Below are 20,188 nucleotides of genomic sequence, written 5' to 3' on the forward strand. Positions count from 1 at the left end.
TAAGGCGCTTCTCAGCATTCCAGCTGTGGAAGTGCGTCCGAAGATGCCGTGTTGCAGTGTCTTCGACAGCGTTGTTTACAAATGACCGGGCCAAATTTAGCGGTGGGGCCGCAGAAACGGCAATCTGGAAACATTGATAAACTCCAAAATGGCCGCCGTTGCTTCCTAGCGTGCCTCAGTGACGGTAGTCCGTATCTTATCTAGTCACACTGCGGTGAACATTACACGGCGAAATGCGCAGAAACCGCACGGTCACATATTAGACAGTCTGGGAAGAAAAGTGTCAAGTAGCCCTCGGTTAGAAGATTACCGATTTCGGGAAATCGGAACCCTCGAATACCGCCGCAGCCAGAAATCGTACGGTTAACGACGGTTAACACAGCACCAAGTTCGCAAATGCGTTATGATTTAGGCCGCTTGGACATCAAACATGGCAAACGTATGCCCCCGAAAACAAAATTGGTCTAACTTCCGACATGACGTGGAAAACTCCAAGATTAAGCAAGGACGAAACTTGATAGAGACAGGGAGACAGACCGTTTAACTTTTGAGTTTTAGAAGTTACACCACGGAGTGCCAAGGCGCCCGAAAGCCCGCATTAACCAACGCATTAACCATTACCCAACTGGATTTAGTGCCACAGTATCTCGTGCACATAATTATTTGGAGCTTGTTTTGTCCCCTGCACTTTCAAAGGCGACCGCTTTACAAGGTCCGTTCCACGAAATTCCAGCGACGGCGTGACCGTATACGATGGTGCCAAGAACCCCACTGACTGAGATGTCAACACGCATTTATCACGAATTCTCCTTCCATTATCTAGGAACACCAGTACAAACTGGCATCCTGACGTCCCGTTGGCTAGGACGCATCATGTGACGGCATGCGAACGCGGGTACTTGCCGGCCTGATGCTATAGGCCTAACGTTGCGTTTTGAGGTATATGTTGCCAACCGGTACCCGCTGCTTGATGTGCAATGAGTTTGGCGTTGCTTTGCCCGTCGCAAACTTCAACTTGAAGGATACCTAACATTGAATGTGAGTACAGGCCTAACAACACACCCGGTGGACTGGTCAGTGACGACGACAGCTATAACCGCCAATACCACCCCACGAAAGGATTGCGGATTTTATTTTGGCTGGGAACACTCCCGCCGTGAAACCAGCTATAAACATACCCAAAATCTCTTCGGGTCGAGCATTATCTCCCGGTAAAGTAAATGCGGTTTTTCTGATTTATCCTCCGTAACTTGTAATAAGGTAATTAAAAAATTGGGTAACGTATAAGCGAAACCGTAAGCTAAGCTTACTACGCTTGTCGGTCCCTCTTCCGCCCAGAGCAGTTTTGAGCAGTTCGCGGGCACACCAAAGCACGCTCTCGCAATGGAAATTCGGTGGGCGAAAAATAATAATGCGGAGCTGCTCTGGAACAGTTCTGATCAATCCAAAATGAAAAATAAAAGAGTCGTTTTGACTGTGCGTTCCTGAAGCGTGACCGCTCTTGGTGAAAAATATTTATTATTATTATTATTGTTATTATTATTATTATTATTATTATTATTATTATTATTATTATTATTATTATTTCCACATAATTATTATTTTTCTTGCGGTATCTTTGCGGGGTTTAGTTCGCAGCACTTAAGCGTCCGCTGCTGTGGTTTGGCGGCTTCCTCGACCTCGTAACAGAGAGAACGAAGGGAACACCGAAGAAAGAAGGAAAACGGAGGAGGAAAATGAAAGTGTGACTAAAGTGTGAGGGGGAGGGCGGTACGCCGAGGCGGCGCCGCAGAAGCCCAGCGCGCGCTGCGGGATGCACGCACATGGGTCCTTCGCAGTCCTCCTCGTAGCTCCTTTCTTTTCCAGTAATATAAATCAACTCTCTCTCTCTCTCTCTCTCTCTCTCTCTCTCTCTCTCTCTCTCCTCGTTGAGTGGCCCATCCGAAACACGTGACATTTGAGCGCGACGTTCGAACACGGTTTACAACAACATGCTCGGCGGCGGCGACGCGCTGCGAAGTGACGACGGAGTGTATACTCTGCCGCGCGCCGACGTGCACGTTCGCTGATCACGCGATCACTTCCCGAGACGCACCAGATATGCGCTTGACTGAGAAGACTGCATTTCGCGCTGCGCACAAATTTTTCATTAGAGAGTATAGTAATCGCCAGCCATTTTTTTTTTTTTTTTACTTCGCTAAACCCGCCGAAAAGATAGAATTTTAGCTGACCGTTTTCAACGGTCCGCTCCGGTATCGGCGGCCCGCTCAGCGCAACCAATGCCGTTCGCGGCCAAGCGCGCCACGCATGCGCAATGGAGCTCCCGCTCGCTATCGGAGCGGAGCGGACGTTAAAGACGTTCAGCTAAAACTCGCTAATTTCTTGATCAGATACTCGTTTTGCTTGTCGACGAATGTGGAGATGAGACCGCGCCGCTATAGACGAAGATGGAAGAGTTTTCGGAGAAGCATGCTAATAACGTACGAGCGAAAATTGAGACCGAGAAAGGAGAAAAACAAGCCTCTTCAAGGCCCCGAAGTAAACACGGCGGTGCAACCACATCCGGCACGCTGCAGCCTGCCATATGCCAGGGCTGTAAGTATGCCGCCACGCGTTTTAAGTGGCGGTAAGAGAATCAACTGCAAAACGACTTATACGTCGAGCAACGAGCGACCCTGACACACAATGCGGACAATACGGACAGGCACTACGCGTCGCGGACGACGGAAAAGTGACAACTGCATGAGTATACACTCTCGTGAACATTTTCGGCAACAATGAGCCCGCAACTGCCTCGTTTGTCGCGCATATGCGAAAGAAGAAAAAACGGCACTGTCGGCAAAATGGGGATTGTTTTCGCCACAAGCGAAGAAGAAATGAAAGCGTTATCGCGAATAAACACGGTGCTAAGCGATCACGTGCTTCCAGCCGTCCGAAACTATTGCTCACTACACCTTTATCATTGAGTAGGCATTGTGACGCCCCTGCACCCTCTTCGGGCATGGCGCTTCAGGAATAAGGCCCTTCGCTCAGCCCCCAACGAGTCCAGCTGCAGGTCGACAGGAGCCGGAGTTGGGCCCAGCTGATGAAGTTAGCCCCCTAATCACTCGCCGCAACAAGCACTCCAGGCTGCGCCCGCGAAGGGAATCAAGCAAGGGCCTACTTTCGACGAATATTTTTTTCAATAATTGATGCAGCTGTAGCGGGCATTGAGAAGAGGTTTAATCCAGATTCTGAGGGAATAGTGACGTACAGGGCACTGGAACTTGTCCTTCTGAACCGGTCATCAGAAGCAGATTTGGACGTGATCCGACGATACAAGAGCATCGATATCGGTAAAGTCGTGTTTCGCGTGCGCTTGTTGCACGAAGAACACTGCAACCTCAAGTCCGTCGACAACGTGGCAGCAGTACTCCGGAACATGCACACGTCCACCCGCCAGTATTTCAAGGAAGTGGAGAGTGTTCTCAGGATTATCTTAGTGATGCCGGTCTCTTCCTGTGAAGCAGAGAGATCGTTCAGTGCCTTGAGAAGACTGAAAACATAGCTGCGTAGTACGATGGGGGAGGAACGCCTCAACTGTATGGCTTTGGCACACGTTCATCAAGACATTATAGACCTCATAACGTTGCCAGGGTTGTTGAAAAATTTTGTCAGTGCGTGCAAAAACCGCGCTCTCGTTTTTGGACCCTCTAGAAGTGTCGAAAGCTAGGAAACATGTCATAGGTGATCAGTACTCATATTGTACAGAGTATTTCTTATTGATCTTTTTTTAACGTCTGCAATAGCACAGTGCAATTACGTGAGGTATGAAAGCATGCTCGTTTTTTCTTATTTTAATTCAAATCACGATAGTAATTTGTATATAAATAAAAATAAAGCACAAAACAAAATGGCCGCCTTGGCAAGATGTTTGTCCCCCCTTGTGATTTTTCTGGATTTACGCCACTGTCCATGAGCACATCCAGTGTAACGAAAGACAGTACGTCGCGGATGTCTGCACCTACGCAGTGTGTGCACAGGAGAGCGGTCAGGCCGCAGAAATGGACGTAGGAGGTGCGTGGAGCTGTCTCCAATATTCATACACTGGACCCCCCGCGGTGGCTTAGTGGCTAGGGCATTGTGCTGCTGAGCCCAAGGACGCGGGTTCGATTCCCGGCCGCGGAGGCCGCTTTTCCGGTGCAGGCGAAATGCCAAAACGCCCGTGTGTTCGAGATTTCGGTGCACGGTAAAGATTCCCCGGTGGGGAGCCCTCTACTACGGCACGCCTCGTAACCTGCGTAGTTTCGGCGCGTTAAACCCCACAATCAATCAATCAATCAATCAATATTCATACACATGGGAGGGGGCGGATATACGGAGCACGTGGAGCCCCGAGTGGGAACGGAAAGGATGATTTTTTGAGCGACGCGTTCCACTGATCGTCGTCTCTTCTTCGGCCGCTGGTGTTCCGCCACCCAAAGGGAAGTCTTCGGCCGGTTGCTCCACCACCTGGATTCGACCGTCCTCACGCAGCGGCCGTAGCCAAGACTGACTGGTGTGCTAGCCTGACTCAGCCCCATCGCTTTGCTCTTCCTTCTCTCTTTCTCTATATAGCTTTAACACTCTCCGTTGTTCTATCCTCCTCCGCGCTAGGTTGCATGCTGGTCAACTGCCTGCCGAGCTCAGAAATAGCCGCAGTGCACTAACTTTCCTTTTCCTTTCACTCGAACCACAACTACTTCTGCGACAAATGAATAGACACGCAGGCTGTTCTACCTCGCGCTTTTTTATTTATTTATTTACATACCTACATCGCCCGTTGAGCATTATAGTAGGGGGGGCAGATAACTGATATAAAATACAAGATTGCACTCATTAAAAGGTAAGAGAGAAAAAGATCAATTGTAACAGAACATACAAGGCTAAAATTTCAGGGCCATACACTTCAGATCGTGACTACAATACTAAGCATGCATGTGGTACATTCTTAGGGAGCACATAACAACACAGCGCTAGAGGACATAATTTCGCCATTGTTTAGAGGACACAGTTATCTAGCTTTATCTAACGTTATCTAACTCGTAATCTATCCAGCCAAAAACTCATCGTGCGGTCGCGCCGCGCCGGAAACAAGGGGGAAAAACTCGCACACAAACACCGCAAGATGATAAGATTCACAACGACAGCTATGGACCCGCGGGTACGCGATTGCGGTGGTACTCTCCCACTCTTCCCTTCGTATGCACCTATGGAAGCACCTGGAAGGCTGTAGTTATGGGCGGCACTGTGTGGCACTGCGCGATTTGCTCATTGCAGCAGGTACACCTCTTCTGGCCTATGCTTCGCTTTTGTAGCGATTTTCTGTAATGCACAGCTCTGCAATCGAAGGGAAGTCGGCCAATTCCGCGATATGGCTTCTGAGGGCTCAGTCAAGCCCGCAAACGATTCCCACAGCGGGAAAGAGAGGGGAACAGGCGCTTGAGCGAGCTTATTTTAAGTGCAGAGCACTTCAGGGGCTTGCCTTGTCATCGTAGCTCGCTCGCTGGACCCAGGTAGAAAGAGACCCACGACGTACCGTCGTAGCGGCGTCCCACAGAGGCTTCGAAAGCCAAGCGGTTTAGAGCCATAAGTGTTCGAAACTCGTGAACCGCTGGCGCTTGTCATACATCTCCCCGTTGTTTAGCGCAAAGAAAACTGCAGGTATACATTTGAGGCAAAATATCTGTAGTTAGGGAACGCTCGTTGGGTTGGTTTTTACGATGCTAAGCGAAAAAAAAAAAAAAAAGTGGCAGTGCACCGCCGACACGTGCGGGAGGAAAAGCAAGCACAAACTACGTTGTCGCTCGGTCGTCCGGGACTGCCGCCTTCCTTCCTGGTTGGGCGCCAAAGGGGGGGAGGGAGGGGGCGCGCGGCGACCCAAGCAAACAGAGGCAGAGGGCAGCGCGGGGAGGGCAGGCAAGGGAGAAGACCCAAATACATCCCCCTCGCGAGGGGCACGATCAAATGCACAGCATTTCCGAGGGGGTGCGCCGGCAAGTCGTATGGATTACGTATTGGTTGTTGGTTTTCTTGTTACACGCTGCACGTCATCAAATTTGCGGTGGGCTACAGCGGGGCGTCCCGGCAGCACGAGACGCGACCAGCGCTGCTGGTCTCTCGATCATAGTCTCGATCGCGGGACCTGTGTCGCCATCTTGCGGAGGCGCGTGACAACTTATGGCGGGTCTCTCGATCATAGTCTCGATCGCGGAACCTGTGTCGCCATCTTGCGGAGGCGCGTGACAACTTATGGCGCTTTCGAAACAAACCATAAATGAGTGAAGGATATAAGGCGCTATCGGTGCATCGAAATCCGTGTTGGTTGCGTGGCTCAATCGGTAGTGCGCCCGGCACTTGCCGTTCCGCCCGCGCCGTCATGGGTTCGAATCCGGGCGCCGGAAACTGTTGTTTCTTTTATAGTGTAGTGGCCTGGCTGCGGACTAGGCCGAACGCCGCGTGACATTGTGAGTTACTAAAATGCTATGCATTTAAAAGAACAGAACTGCCGCTGGCGCAGTTTCAGGCACGTATACGGGGCGCCCGATCAGAGCACTGCGAAGGCGGGAAATTTGAAATGCGTTGGACAAAACTCTGTTCAATTTGTCAAGAGAGGAGTGAGACAGGCGGCGAATAGCGTGACGGGCAGTAGCAATGAGCCGATAACGGCGCTGCAGCCCATTATGGCGAATCACCGATCTGCACTTCCGACAGCTTTCACATTGAGTGGAGCGGCTCCAATTTTTACCTCATTTCCAACGCACAACGCTGATATTTGGCCTGTGTGCTTTGTGCACGCCCGATTCAGGTACCTGCATTAACTAAGTTCCAAAAGCATTTCAACATTTGAAGAAAAAAAAAGAAAGAAAAAACAGGTTGAAGAAAGAGTCGCAGGGGACTGTTAAATACAATGTTTCAAGCTGAATTCATCCTAAAGTTTCCGCTTTTAAAAAACAAAACCCGGGGTGGGCCATCGTGTGCCTCGTCTGCGTATGAGTGCTGGCCTGCGGGGAAGGTGACCCTCCATGAATACACTGCGCTGGCGCTGCCATTTTCGTCCCCTTGTCATGTGCGTGCGGACATGGGGGCGGAGTTGCAGCAACACATCGTGTTATTTTCGTCGTTGCTATTCCCCGTTGTGGCGAAAGGTAAACACGCCAATACGAATTCTTCTCGCCACCCGCTTAAAACAGGCCACGAAACTTGAATATAAACCTCGCAGTTGGAAATTGTTATAAATCAACACTCGTGGCTGAGCGGTTATTCCGGCCTAAGAAGTTGCAGGAGGGAGGGGGGGGGGGGTGAGGCTGTGTTTGATGCCCAGAACATCTTAAACTGGCAAATCGCTCTTCACACCTTAGCATCAGGCCTGACACACACGCCGAGACAAAAGTACTCTCTATAGCAAACCATGACAACGAAAGCTCTTGAAAAAAAAGTGGGGTTGATTCCTCTGTCATAGGAATCGGTAAAGCACGAACGTGAAATGTGCAGCGAAACCTGCAGCTGAGCATGATTTGCGGGTCGCCGGCTATCTTGTGGGTATGCTTGGCGAGCGACGTCCTCCTGGCGGGTCGCTTCGGCAAAGGTGTACTGGCGTCATTTCCGTGACGGTTATGACGTCAGTGAAATCCTGGTGCGCCCGGGCATGAAACACTTTACTCTTAAAATATAAAACCCCAAAACGAACAACCCCAAGTATAACGTACTCTTTAGTACTAAAGGTGGCTTCCCCGCAAGAAGACCTGTGTGCAGGGGTGCACCCTTTACAGGCCGCTTGCGTCGTTGTACTGGCGTCACTTCCGTGACGGATATGACGTCACTGAGATCTTTGTGTACCCGGGCATAAAACACTTTCGTGTGAGAATCACTGTCGTTGCCACATACGTATAGCCTCACAAATACAAAGCCATGGCTGGATATTACCTTCGGGATTTAAACAAAAATGTATATGGACGCATGAAATGGACAGTCGGTCTAAAAAAAATATTCCACCTCAGTGTTTTCTTTGACGGAGTCGACGACGCTTACACTGTCTACACGAGATGCCAAACAGGGAATCGCGACATTTCTACGCTGACCTCGCTGAAATGTAGCCAGGCCGTAGGGCGCGTTTTCTCGTCGGCGACATTTTATAGGCGCCAACGACAAGTGCATGTGCAGCCACGCCTAATTAACCTTGTGCCAACTCCAGTACGTACTGCAACGTCGATTCATGATGTTGATGATAAGCAACAGCCTCCCCTTTGAATCGAGGTGATGCCATGCGCGCCATCTCAATTTACCTACTCGGCGACTCCAGCCTATATCTCCCATAAAATGCAGCCTCTCATTCTGCACAACCAAATGGCCGGAGCTGAATTTCAGCACCCTGTATGCTTAGTGTGCTGGAGGAAAAGTACAGGTGCCGTCATGAGTAATTGGAGCACGGGAGCTGTACCCGAACCGTATCGGAGAGCCGTGTAGCTGCGCCGGCGGTAAATAAAAGGGCGACAACACGCATGCGCGCCTAAAGAAGCATTTTTGTAAGGGTGCCGACGGCGATACCCCATCTACACCTCTAAAACCACTTTCTGGATGCAAAGCATCTCTTTTAGTCGACCCTCCGTCGTCCGGCGTCCGCACCTCTCCTCCACGGCCCCCTCTCCACGCCAGCTGTGATAACGCCGCTCGGCTCGTCTCGTGCCAGCTCAGGAAGACACCGGCAATACTGTCGCTCCATGGAGCCCTAACTAGCGTCACTAAATAACTAGCCCTAACCAGCTGCGATAACGCCGCTCTCCTCCTCGCCGCTCGGCTCGTTTCGTACCTCCGAAGACAAGGCTGCACAGAGGAGAGCTGGCGACACTGAACGTAAACGGCAGCGTCGAGCAGCGGATTCCCCCCTTCGAGAACGAGAAGCCGCTTTGAAACGCCAGCGGCGAGTAGCTGATCCAGATGGCGTTCGGCAACGTGACAACGCTTCGAAACGCCAGCGTCGAACAGCGGATTCCTCGCTTCGAGAACGAAAAGCCGCAAAACGTTCCCCACTACTCGATAAATAAAGAAGACATTTAATACGCTACTACACGTGTCTTTACTCTAACAACCAATTAACACGCTACTACCCCACGGCTTTGCATCCCCTCAGGGTTCCCACGTGGGAGGATGGTGTAATTTTTTTAACCTGGCTTCACGCATTGTTCGCAGAGAGTGGTCCCGGCGATGGCTCTGATAGCGTACGCACCTAAAATATTGGAATGAAAAAATTCCCCCGCATTTCCCCGAGGGGGAGAATGTGAAAGTGCGAATGCACGGTTGTCGGCCCGCTTGCGGCGCTTGCGCTCGGCCCCCGCAGCCCACCCCCTCGCCGCCTTCTCTTCCATCTCTTCCATCGGGTTTGTAGTATCACGTGTACACCACGCAGTTATCAAGCCGCTATAACGCCGCTGAGTCGCCAACGCACGCCGCTGACGACGTAGTTTGAATGCGTTAAAGATATAAGGCGCGTCTAACACTGATATCACCGTCGCGTCTGTGGCTTGGTCGGTAGCGCGTCGCGCTGCGGCCCGCAAAGTCCTCGGATCGAAACCTGGCGCCGGATGCTGTTTTTTCTTTAAACAGCACTGCGGACGCCAACGCCGCCGCCGCCGGCGGTGGATGGTTTGGGGTCGCTTATAAAGAGCATTCGCTCTTAAAACTTTCTGCAAATTAGCGTGACAGCGCGCCGCGTCACCTGCAGCTCAAATTTACTGGACGTGTGCCAGAGACGCTGCAGACGCGCCTATGGAATAAGCGCCGTCGCCGAGATCAGTATGCCGCGTACAATGCGTGAAGCCAGGTTAAAAAACTGGTTTGAGAGATGTAGATGGGCTATCGCCGTCGGCAGGCGCGCAAGCGTGTCCTCGCCCTTTCATTTACCGCCGGTGCAGCTACACGGCGCTCCCATACGGTTCGGCCACCGCTCCCTTGCTCCAATTACTAATGACGGCACCTGTACAAAGCGTGCGTCTATAGCCGCTGCAGAGCGATTTTTCGACAATGAGGACAGGACAATGCAGGCACTCCCGAGTGGGCACTGTCGGCTAAGCGGCCACTAAAGTCGGCTTCAGTGCTAGACACTTCAGCACTGCTGGGAAGACGTTTGTCCAAGAAGGCCCAAACATATGTCGCTCAATACCTACCGTTCTCTTCTCACGTATACCAACACATAAGAAGACTCCATGTATCCCGATACCCTACAACGCTGTACAATGAGCCCCCTTAAAGCCGACTTCGCTACCTCACAGGGATGCATTGCTGAAAATAGGAAATCAGGGGCGGTATTCTCGTGTTCTGTCCGTTTTGAGTCCGTTTCAAAAGTGTCCGTTTTGAGCAAGCCCTCGTTGGCTAAAAGCGAACACCCGGATGTGACGCCATGCCAGCACGGCGGAGCTATGAGCCGCGGCTTCTCAGAGCAGACGATTTGGAGCAGACGATTTTTCGTCGCATTGTTGTTGGTTCGCTGGCGGAGCAATAAACACATGAAAGATAGTTTAAAATAGGTTTAGTCGTTTAAAATGTGTTTACAAGAACAGCTGCGCAAAACTCAACCAACAATAAAACGGACGCAAAACCGACAATTACGAGAATACCGCCCCTGATCTCAAAGTATGGTGGCCCCAGGGCGTTTTATAGTCAATACCTCCGCAACAAGACCCCATTTACCCCTCTGGAGCGACCGCTCACACAGACATGGGGAAAGAACAGCGCGGCACGACTAAATACACATGGGAATTCCTTGTGTATTTCGTCGAACCGCGCTTTTTTTCCTTTTTTACCGTGGCGATGTACCAAGTTGCCCAACTTTGCATCCTGTTCCTTAACACGGATTTCAACGCGTTCCGCGCCTCTTTCGCACTGCGCACCGGACGTTTCTTTTTGAACTTAACTAAATGAGACGGTTGAGATTATTAGCGGCTTCTTGCGCGTCCCACGTGCGAAGTTGCAACTGAAAAAAAAAAGGGGGGGGGGGCGAACGCCGCCGGGCGGCCGCATGGAAGTCGCAGCGACGACAAACACGTAGTACGTCGTCGTTAGATGGAGGCATTATTCTTTCCCTGGTAAAGTTAACCAGAACATGTATGGGTCTAGGACGCCGAGGGGCCTGGTGCACTCCCGCCCGGGAGTGCACCATATATATATATGTGGTGCACCATATATATGGTGAACCATATGGTGCACCATATATATATATATATATATATATATATATATATACACATATATATATATATATATATATATATATATATATATATATATATATACATATATATATATATAAATATAACTTTATTTACCGACTGTGTCTGCCCGACCGTGAGCGACTTATATATATATAACTTTATTTACCGTATTTTTGCGCGTATAACCCGCACCAAAAATGCGAAATTTCAGGGGTGAAGTAGAGGTGCGGATTATATGCGAGGTACTTCCTTTGGTGCAGCTTCACCGCAATGCGCGTTGTGCCGTGATGCCCCTACAGCAGTAATGGCGACTAATTAAGCCACTGTTATTCCACTGACAGTGCTTATTTTGCAGACACAAGATGTAAGCGGCACGTTATCTAGTTGCGTAGTCAGCTAGTTAAGTTCTTACGCATAAACAAATGTGTAACGTTGCTTGCGTAGTAGCTTTCGTCCATCCTTTCATGTATAAAATATGCGGGGAAACAAGCGAGGATATAGTTTTTTTTTATTTGTCGACGGAAAGTGGGGGTGCGGGTTATATGTTAATGTTGCGGGTTAATGTTGCGATGTTACATGTCCGGGGTTGATGGCCGCCGTCAGGCAGAGTTAATCTGCCTTTTGCCTCTCCTCCCGAGACACGGTTTGTTTAAATAAATGAAATGAAAATGAAATAAAATATGCCGGGGCGGGTTATACGCGCGAAAAACGGCAACCAAGGCTTAGCGCAGCCATGGTGGCCGAAGACCGTAGACCTTCGGCGACTGTGTCTGCCCGACCCGTGAGCGACTTCTGGAGATCCAGGTTTGAGCAACCCAGCGCTGCTTCCAACTGGTCGAGGGTGGTGATGAGAGGGAAGGGGCCAGATTTGCAGGCCCACATATGCTGATGTTCACCGCTGTGATGGCGGGATACAGTGAGGGGTGAACGTGATGAAGTATGGCTAAACAGGGGAGGGATTTAGTTTGAAGCTGATGCCAAAGGCGTTCCTCTTCCACTGATAGGGTTGGGTAATTCGCTCCAGTTGGGCAGCTCCAGCTGCCCTACGGGCCCAGTCAGGCGATCACGTCGTCACACAGCTGCTGCAGCTGTGTGACGTTGTGATGTATCGCCTTTCGCCCACGGGCCGCTGCATTGTGCTTCACTGTTGTTGTTGTTGAACAAATTGAATTGAATTGAATAAATTGAAATTAAAGCGTTGTCCAATAACGCAACACTGCCCGGGGCTTCAGTGCGCGCGCACGGGCTTTACAGTGTACTCGTACGGGCGTGTTATGGCCGAACCTTCTAGTGCTTGCGCTCTGAAACAAAACCAGGCGGCGAGCACAATGCTACCTCTCGAGATTGCTTGCCAGCAGCTGCGTTGAGCGCACAATTGGACAGTGATAGAAAGCTTCGTATTTGCGGGGTTTTTTTTTTTTTTCTCCTACTCGGAAAAAAAAAAGTCGAGATTGAGGGGACAGAGATCTGGAAACACCCGCTGTGGATATATTTCAGAGAAATTCCCACTATAAATAACCGTCGGTTCGACGTTGGGCGAGTAGGTATTGAGTCATATAGTGTTCCAACAGCGCAGAAAATGAAAAGAAGAGGGGCGAAGCAAAACGAAGCACTCCTGCGGAGCGCACGCTCAGTGAACGGGAGGTACATGCACTCCTTTTCATTTACTTTTGTCCGTTACCATACGACGTGTGCACTGACATGCTGCCAAGTCATCATTCTACAAGTCCCCCTCGTTGAAAATAAATTTACGGAAACATAACGGAGTACTGAGGGTTTTTGTCGGCAAGCTCTCTCTCTCTCTCTCTCTCTCTCTCTCTCTCTCTCTCTCTCTCTCTCTCTCTCTCTCTCTCTCTCTCTCTCTCTCTCTCTCTCTCTCTCTCCGTTTCTCTCCTTTATTTGTCTGACAAACAGAGCACAGAATAGAACGAGTTTTGGGCTCACTGCGGTTTACTCGGTTGGTGTGACGGGAGATGCATTGACCCCCGACTTAGGCCCAGACAATGGGGGAGGGCCACTTTCCACCCCTCCGTGCTTCGGCACTGGAGCACACTCGCGGTTCGATGTACACCAGTTCACTGCCTTTCCGGGCCTCGGAACATCAATAAAACGGTCGATCGAGCTTTTGTTGCAAGGTAACTCAATACAGCCGCGATCACCTACCCAGCCGGCGACTCGCCGTTTATTTTTCCCCGACACACTCGTAATTACCTCCGGCGAGCGCGACGACCAAATGTCATAAAAAGTTCAAACGCTGGCGTCGAGAACACAGATACCAAAGGGCAGCGATGTAGCTGCATAGCAGCTGTCTGTAGTCGCTGGCGAGACTGCCGCCGCCTTGCCCGAGAGCGGAACACCGCCCGTTTCCTCGTGATAGCCGCGTGCCGTCACCACACGCCTCCAGGTTCCGCGTCCGTCTCCGATCCAAGGACGGCGGCAGGAACCGTCGCGGAAAGGGGGGTTCGGCGTGGCGGGCTATCCGTGGTCGCCTATTGTGTTTTGGTGCACGCGTACGCGACGGATCTCCCGTCGGACAACAGCTGCGCGCAGTAGCTAGCGCGTCGAACACAATTGGCGAAGAGGAATCCGAAGCTGCATGCATTATTCATGACCACCACGCGCTTTCCTCCTGGCTTCTCCTCCTTTTCTTTTTTTTGAAGAGGGGGGAGCTACCAAAGTCGCAAATTTAGTTGGTTTCTTATCGCACGCGTGCTGCGTACGCATTATGGTCTCCAAGCGCGTCTAGACAGGAAAGATTCTTTTCGTTTCCGACACGAGCGACGTGTCACACGCGGAGAACTACACGAACCAACTGCATCGCCGTACGAACGAATAGAAAATTCTCCACACGTCTGCAGCCGTTACGCTGTGCGTTGACGAGGTTTTAATTTATGCTACACGACGGGGAAAAAAAATGCAGCTTTAACAGGTCTTTGGTGACAAGCGCTAGGAAATTAAAGATTATCGGAAAGGGTGGGTCGCATAGAAAAAACGACAGAGATGCAAGAACGGAACTCTACGTAATCTCGGCAGTCCCATAGTTTCGGAAGGGGGCGCTGCCCCATCAGGCCAGTCAGTATACACACACCTAAATACTAGCTCTGATGAGATTTGGGGGGGGGGGGGGGGGGGGCGACGTTTATCCATCCTATCGATTTCGTGTTTCAGATGAATTTGCTATTTATATTTTTATGAATTGTTGCAAGGTAAAAAAAAAATGCCAGTCAGAAAATACCGTGGAATAGAACCATACAGTTTTTAGATGCGCATCTGTGACCCTATTTCCGTGACATGTACATACTGCGAGAGGAATTGAGCAATGACGAGACGCACGAAATCCTCTCCACGTCAACGTTTATTTTGCACCGGCATTTGTAACGCGACAAAACGTTATCAACACAATCCGATGCTACACATGAAATATAAGGCATATGGTCGCTGACAGCTATGCAAATTAATTAACCCGGGGTTCCTGAACGAATGCGGAATGAAAGCTGTATATTACTTTATGTACCAGGAAGGCCATTCGAGTTCCGAAATTGCTGGCAACAGACAGGAACCCTTTCAATCAATTGTTAAATTCTTATATACCCGGCTCACCAGATACGCCCGCATATCGTTTTTCTTTTCTTTTTTTTGTAAAGACATACCGTATATGCGCCTTCTGCCAGAAATCGAACTCGTGACCTCTTGGAGCCCCGTGCACATGGGCTGCTTCCGCAACAGTTACCAAGAACAGGGATTGAGTGGTAAAGTGGTACCTAATTGTGCAGCATGTACGGACGAGTGTTTGCCCTTGCGATATTTTGTGATCACGGAAAATCAAGTTACCCACTAGGCTACGTTAATTCAGTGACAAAAAACTAAGGCGCCCGCGTTCGAAATGCCAGGAAACTTTGGAAACGTTACGAAATCACACGACCACGTGGGTAACGGTGGTGCAAGCGGGCGCACGTCGCGGGTATTCGCCGCGAGCTCGACATGTAGGTGGCGACAGCGTCGCGCTGCTAGTGTGGATGCTCCGCTGAGCGGCCCGTAGGAATGCACACTGTGGGCGCGCTTCGTGCCTTTTTCTCGCCGTATGTGCGCACGACAGGTGCAAACAAGAGTGGTATGTTGTAGTTCGGTTACTCAACGTTCAATGTATAGCATGGAAGCGGCAGTCAGTTTTCATTATTACGCCAAAAAACGCGACGACTCATCGGGAATCTCAGAATGACCGTAATTGTGACAATGAACTTGTACGCTGTGGCTCGTAGCAAGCTCGATCTTTCCAGACTATGGCTTTGAGCCTTCAATGAAAGCATAAATAGAAACAAATCAGGAAGCCTCGATCTCTGAAATTTAGATTACAGCGGCAATCTCAATCGCTTTCACTGGTAGCATGACGCATTCTTGCATTTGTGGGATGCTCTGAAATGGTAACACTACTTAACTGCCCCGAAATTCCTTCTAAGAGCTTACGATATTTTTTGGGTGTTCAAAAGGCAACATAAAATTACTGAATTTTGATGAGCGCAGAAATATAAATGTAACCGCTCTAACGTGTCTTTTAAATGAAATTTTAGTGACTCTGAAGGAAGGTTTGATGAATAACGGTTTCGGATCACTTATTTACGGCTTTCGTCGCAAGTGAACTTGCGAATTGAATTGTCAACGCACGCAGTACAATCCACATCTCATGTTTAGCTAGGTTTTCGCAAAGTGACAAGCAGGTTTACAGTGTGCAAACCAAGCTTCTGGGACCTCACAGTGAGCACAAATTTTCTGTGACGGCTGCTCTGTTGACGATTTGCGTTCCTTTTAAAATCTAACAGGTGCCTGCAACAGCGAGATGTGTTTGCATTCTTACGTATAAGGTCGCTTACGAACCATAAAGACGGCAATAAATGAAGTTGCGCTGTTGCAGATGTAGTAAAACATTTCCTTTTTATTTTTCGTTGCAAATCAGCGTAACGGGTTCCCGGTAACTATTTTGTGTTGTAAACTGAATATCGCCTTTGTCTTGGCATTTAATTATTGAGGATTGGTTAAAAAATGAAATTCTGCGCATTTCCTTTTTTTCGGGAAGGGGGAGGGGGGGGGGGGTGTCCTGCCAACGTTGCAAGAGCAGCGAGAAGAGAACACATGTATCGCGCGCGAAAAGCCAAACTATGGTTCTCAGTATTATTTACAATCGAAACTACACTAGGCGTCGTGTTCTGTAGCGGTGAAAAAGCAGTACACGTATTTTCCAAAATGATTAACCCCCCTTTGGTCCGAGATTGTCCAGGAATTGTGGGACGCCTTTTTCAAAATTGTATTGAAAGCAAGCATTGTGGGAAAAAATTAAAAAAAAAACAGCGAGTCATGGCACACACTCCACACAGATGTGGGCAACAACGTGCATTATATATTACGCGTTTTCTTCTCTTTCTTTAAACTTAGGTCCACCTTAAGAGATTAAGACATGACCAAATTAGGCATTTGGTTATGCTGAGTAAGACACGTTTCTGGACAAGGTGATTCATGTTGGATTTGAAAACGATATATATGAAAATGACACACAAAATGCCACATGACTGACGCAAACTCACAACTGCTTAATTTACCGAAACATTCCCCCTAAATACTCTTGCGCATCCATAGAAACGTATTTAAATAATACGTAAAATTAGCAAATAGATACAGTTGAATAAATGCTTATTCCTCCTCCTGAGTATAACCAACGACTGTACAAAAATGGTATTTATTTTAGAAAAGGTACGGGAAGGACACGATCACACAGACGCTTGCGGGTGTAAAATACGTGTCCGGTAATGTATGGCGATAGCGCACGGGTCGTGGGCAGTGTAAATGTTTTTGTTTTCTTTCTTCGTTCTATAAGGACACAGCGAATTTGCACGGCGTATGCACAGGTCTTGTCGCTTCTTACCCGTTTCGCGTACTAAACTTTTATCCTTTAAATAATCGCCACGCCACCTTCAAAAGCACCCTTCGACGTTCTCGAAACGGCAGACGACTGCACTCAACAATAAGAAAAGTGCAATGTGTGGAAGCAATGTTTAAATTATAACACGTTTCACACTCAAGCGGTGAGCCAAGATGTTTCGTGGAATTAAACCAGCGCATTAACCCGCAACGGCCGCTGATTATTGCCTCGTTTCTAGAGGAAACGAGCACGCAGAGGTTACTATGTCATTGCTTACTGCCAAACGAGCACACATAATTGGTTGTTTTGTCGTGTGCAGCTCGCGTCTTGCGCCGCACGCAACGTGAAAAAGCAGACGACGCCGAGCGCGCCCATCCACACTAGGAGCGGTTCGTCCCGCCGCCGCCAGGGGCCCGACTGTGTTCGCGCTCGGGGCGAATATTCGCAGTGGGCGTGGGGCAGCTTCATGGCGCAACTTGTTTTTTGTGGCGCTCACATGGGTGCGGTTACGCGAATTCGCGCACGCACTGTCTCAAAACTCCGCAACACACGTGTACAGGCAGATATGAATGTGCGAGTTAAACGTACCCGAAAGCGGAGATCAAGGGCGCGTTTCAGACGACCCGTAAGCATCCAGTCTCGCGCAACTCTCCGAGGCGCGCGCACGGATAGACGTGCGTAACCAATGTTCCGCACCGTTGACTGCGGATGCAGGCCGGGCCAATCGCTCGGCGATGACACCGAAAAGCGAGATGTATAAACGGGCAATGCGTACCTTGTCAATACTGAGTCCGAAGTACGCAGCCACGGGCGCGAGGGGCCCGACAGCCCGACGTAAAAGTCCGACTCCGACTTGAGATCCATCGGGTCGGCAGCCGGCGGCGTTCAGGGGAATCGGTGTTCAAAAATAGCCCCCCGAGGGTCCCTTCGGGCCGCGCTGGCGGGCGCGTCGACGGGCGCCGCAGCGATGATCCGTCGGCTCGGGCTGCAACACATGGTCGTAGCCCCCCGGCGCACAGCCACTGTTGTTGACAGCGGCTGCAGGGAGCGCACCCCGTCGATTCCGCCGCAGCTAACAGTGTCCGCCGTGGCGAGCGAGCGGTGTCCAACGCCGGTGGCCGCTGCTGCGCTGTGTCGGGGGTCTGCTCGCCCGCGTCCACGTCGTCGTTCCGCTGCCGTCTCGTCACCTTCTGCTCTCCGAGGCCCGCAACAGCGGCCGGCTCGCGCGCAGGCTGGATCCCAGCTGTCCTTCGCGTCGCGCTTCGGCGACGCCATTCCCGACTCCAATCTCCCTTTCCGCGCATCCGGCGCTCCACCACTCGCGCAGGAAGTGGCGCAAGACAGTTTCGGTTTCGGTTTCAAAGACTGCACGAATGTGCGTATTCACTCTGAATGTTTACTAATGTCACCCACTTTTATTATACTTATCTTAAAATGCCTGTTTTAGTACTGTAATAATACATTATTATTTGGGAGTGATATAAGAACCCGTCATCAAAATCGCAATCGATGTAAAGATCACGCCGCATTATGGCTGCGACCATTGACGCGAAAAATGCTAGACCGGTATGCGGGTAGACCGGTGTAAAAATATGTTTTCTTTTTTCGTAGTACAGCTGTGCATCCTCGTGGCTTATTTGTTTCGACACTGTGTATCCAAGCTGTGTGTTTTTCATCAACGTGACATGTTCTCTGCCGAATATCACGGACCTCCGCCGGCAAAGTTGTGATCTTCTGGGATTTGGTTTCTTAGCGCTTAGAACCATAGAGTTAATACCCTTTAACAATGGGCAGGCGCCTCGTGGGCGTTGTGAAATCCACCCCACCCCCCCCCCCCCCCCCCCCCCCCCCCCCCCCCCCCTACCCGAGACGGCTGCCTCGAGAGCTTTTAAAGTATGTTCGTTAACAAGGCAAGACTGAAATTCAAACGCGTTTGATATGCTGAACAGCCCAAATCTAGCAAGTGCCAGCATCTCTTGGCATTGTCGATGTGTTACCAATCCTAGCTCACTACTTGCATTGCCACGAACTAATTTCGATACGCCTTTCTATTCTTTTCCACCTCAATGTGTTTGCAGAATACAGTTTTAATGTCTTTCGTTTGTTCGCCTCCACAGTACATCTGGACTTATGTGTTCAAATTGAATGTCCTTTTCCCGGGAGCTTATGTTGGGGTGCTTACCTGTTTTCCTACCATTTACCAATTGTTGTTCACAACAAGTGTTCTTTGCTGTGCTCTTATTTTGAGCTATTCATGATGGCACAAGCTATGGTTGCTTGTTTCCTCAAAGGCTACACTTGGGGCCATGAGGCGTTTGGCTGTTTTGCAGCGCACGCGAATCTAATATCAGCTAAAATTCGTAGGCACAGCGTTTTTGTTTCTCAATAGCCTAAGAAAACAACTGTCGGGAATCAAAGTCTCAAAACTAGTGCTCACCTACACCGTGTGTCGGCTACTGAGCCAGGTAGATAACGAGCTTTGCATGTCAGCATTTATGTCCATCGCGCACAGTTGACCATATCTTGCGTCTTCCATGGCAATAAACATGCCCCTTAACATTGCTGTAGCCCAAAGCATGGTCTGAAACAAGTCAGTTTACGCGACAACATAAACGAGAAATGCACTATGGCTAACTGAGTCGGATCTCATTTAAAGGGGCCATGCAGAGAAAATACAAGTTTGTTTTGTACGAAAGATTTCGTGTTTTATAGGCTCCTAAGCACTTGTTCGGCAACAAGCTTTATTCACGGAGAAATTGAATATTTTCAGTAAAAATTTCAATTCTCTCTCTAAATCGTGTGTTTTGTGACGTCAACAATGATGTATTAAGAGCAGAGCCTTAAAACTAAATATAGCCTGCTGACCAGGGTTGCTACCATCTCACAGGCACCTGTATGACTATCTTGCTTCTCACCCACTTTCATAGATGGCGCTGCAATAGTGCTGAAGTGCCAGTGTTCGCACTTTGCTTCTGGCCAGACGTCTACACCTGCCGTATTTTTATTGCGGTTCATACTTATCATTTCGTAAAACTTACGCTATGACTCGACA

The 20,188-nt window shown here is 49.7% G+C and overlaps 1 protein-coding gene across 1 annotated transcript in view; it reads right to left on the reverse strand.

Moving 5' to 3' along the window:
- Oys (lysophospholipid acyltransferase 6) overlaps positions 1–18,432 on the reverse strand; it is a 77,721-nt gene extending 59,289 nt beyond the window's left edge. Inside the window, exon 1 of the mRNA XM_077704973.1 lies at positions 17,912–18,432. The gene's annotated coding sequence lies outside the window, so the exon portion shown is untranslated. The remainder of the gene's footprint in view (positions 1–17,911) is intronic.
- Positions 18,433–20,188: the final 1,756 nt, after the last annotated feature.

This window comes from Haemaphysalis longicornis, unplaced genomic scaffold (genome assembly GCF_048455015.1).
Source record: "Haemaphysalis longicornis isolate Haplotype H1 unplaced genomic scaffold, Haemaphysalis longicornis Haplotype H1 scaffold_3, whole genome shotgun sequence".
Lineage (NCBI taxonomy): Eukaryota > Metazoa > Arthropoda > Arachnida > Ixodida > Ixodidae > Haemaphysalis > Haemaphysalis longicornis.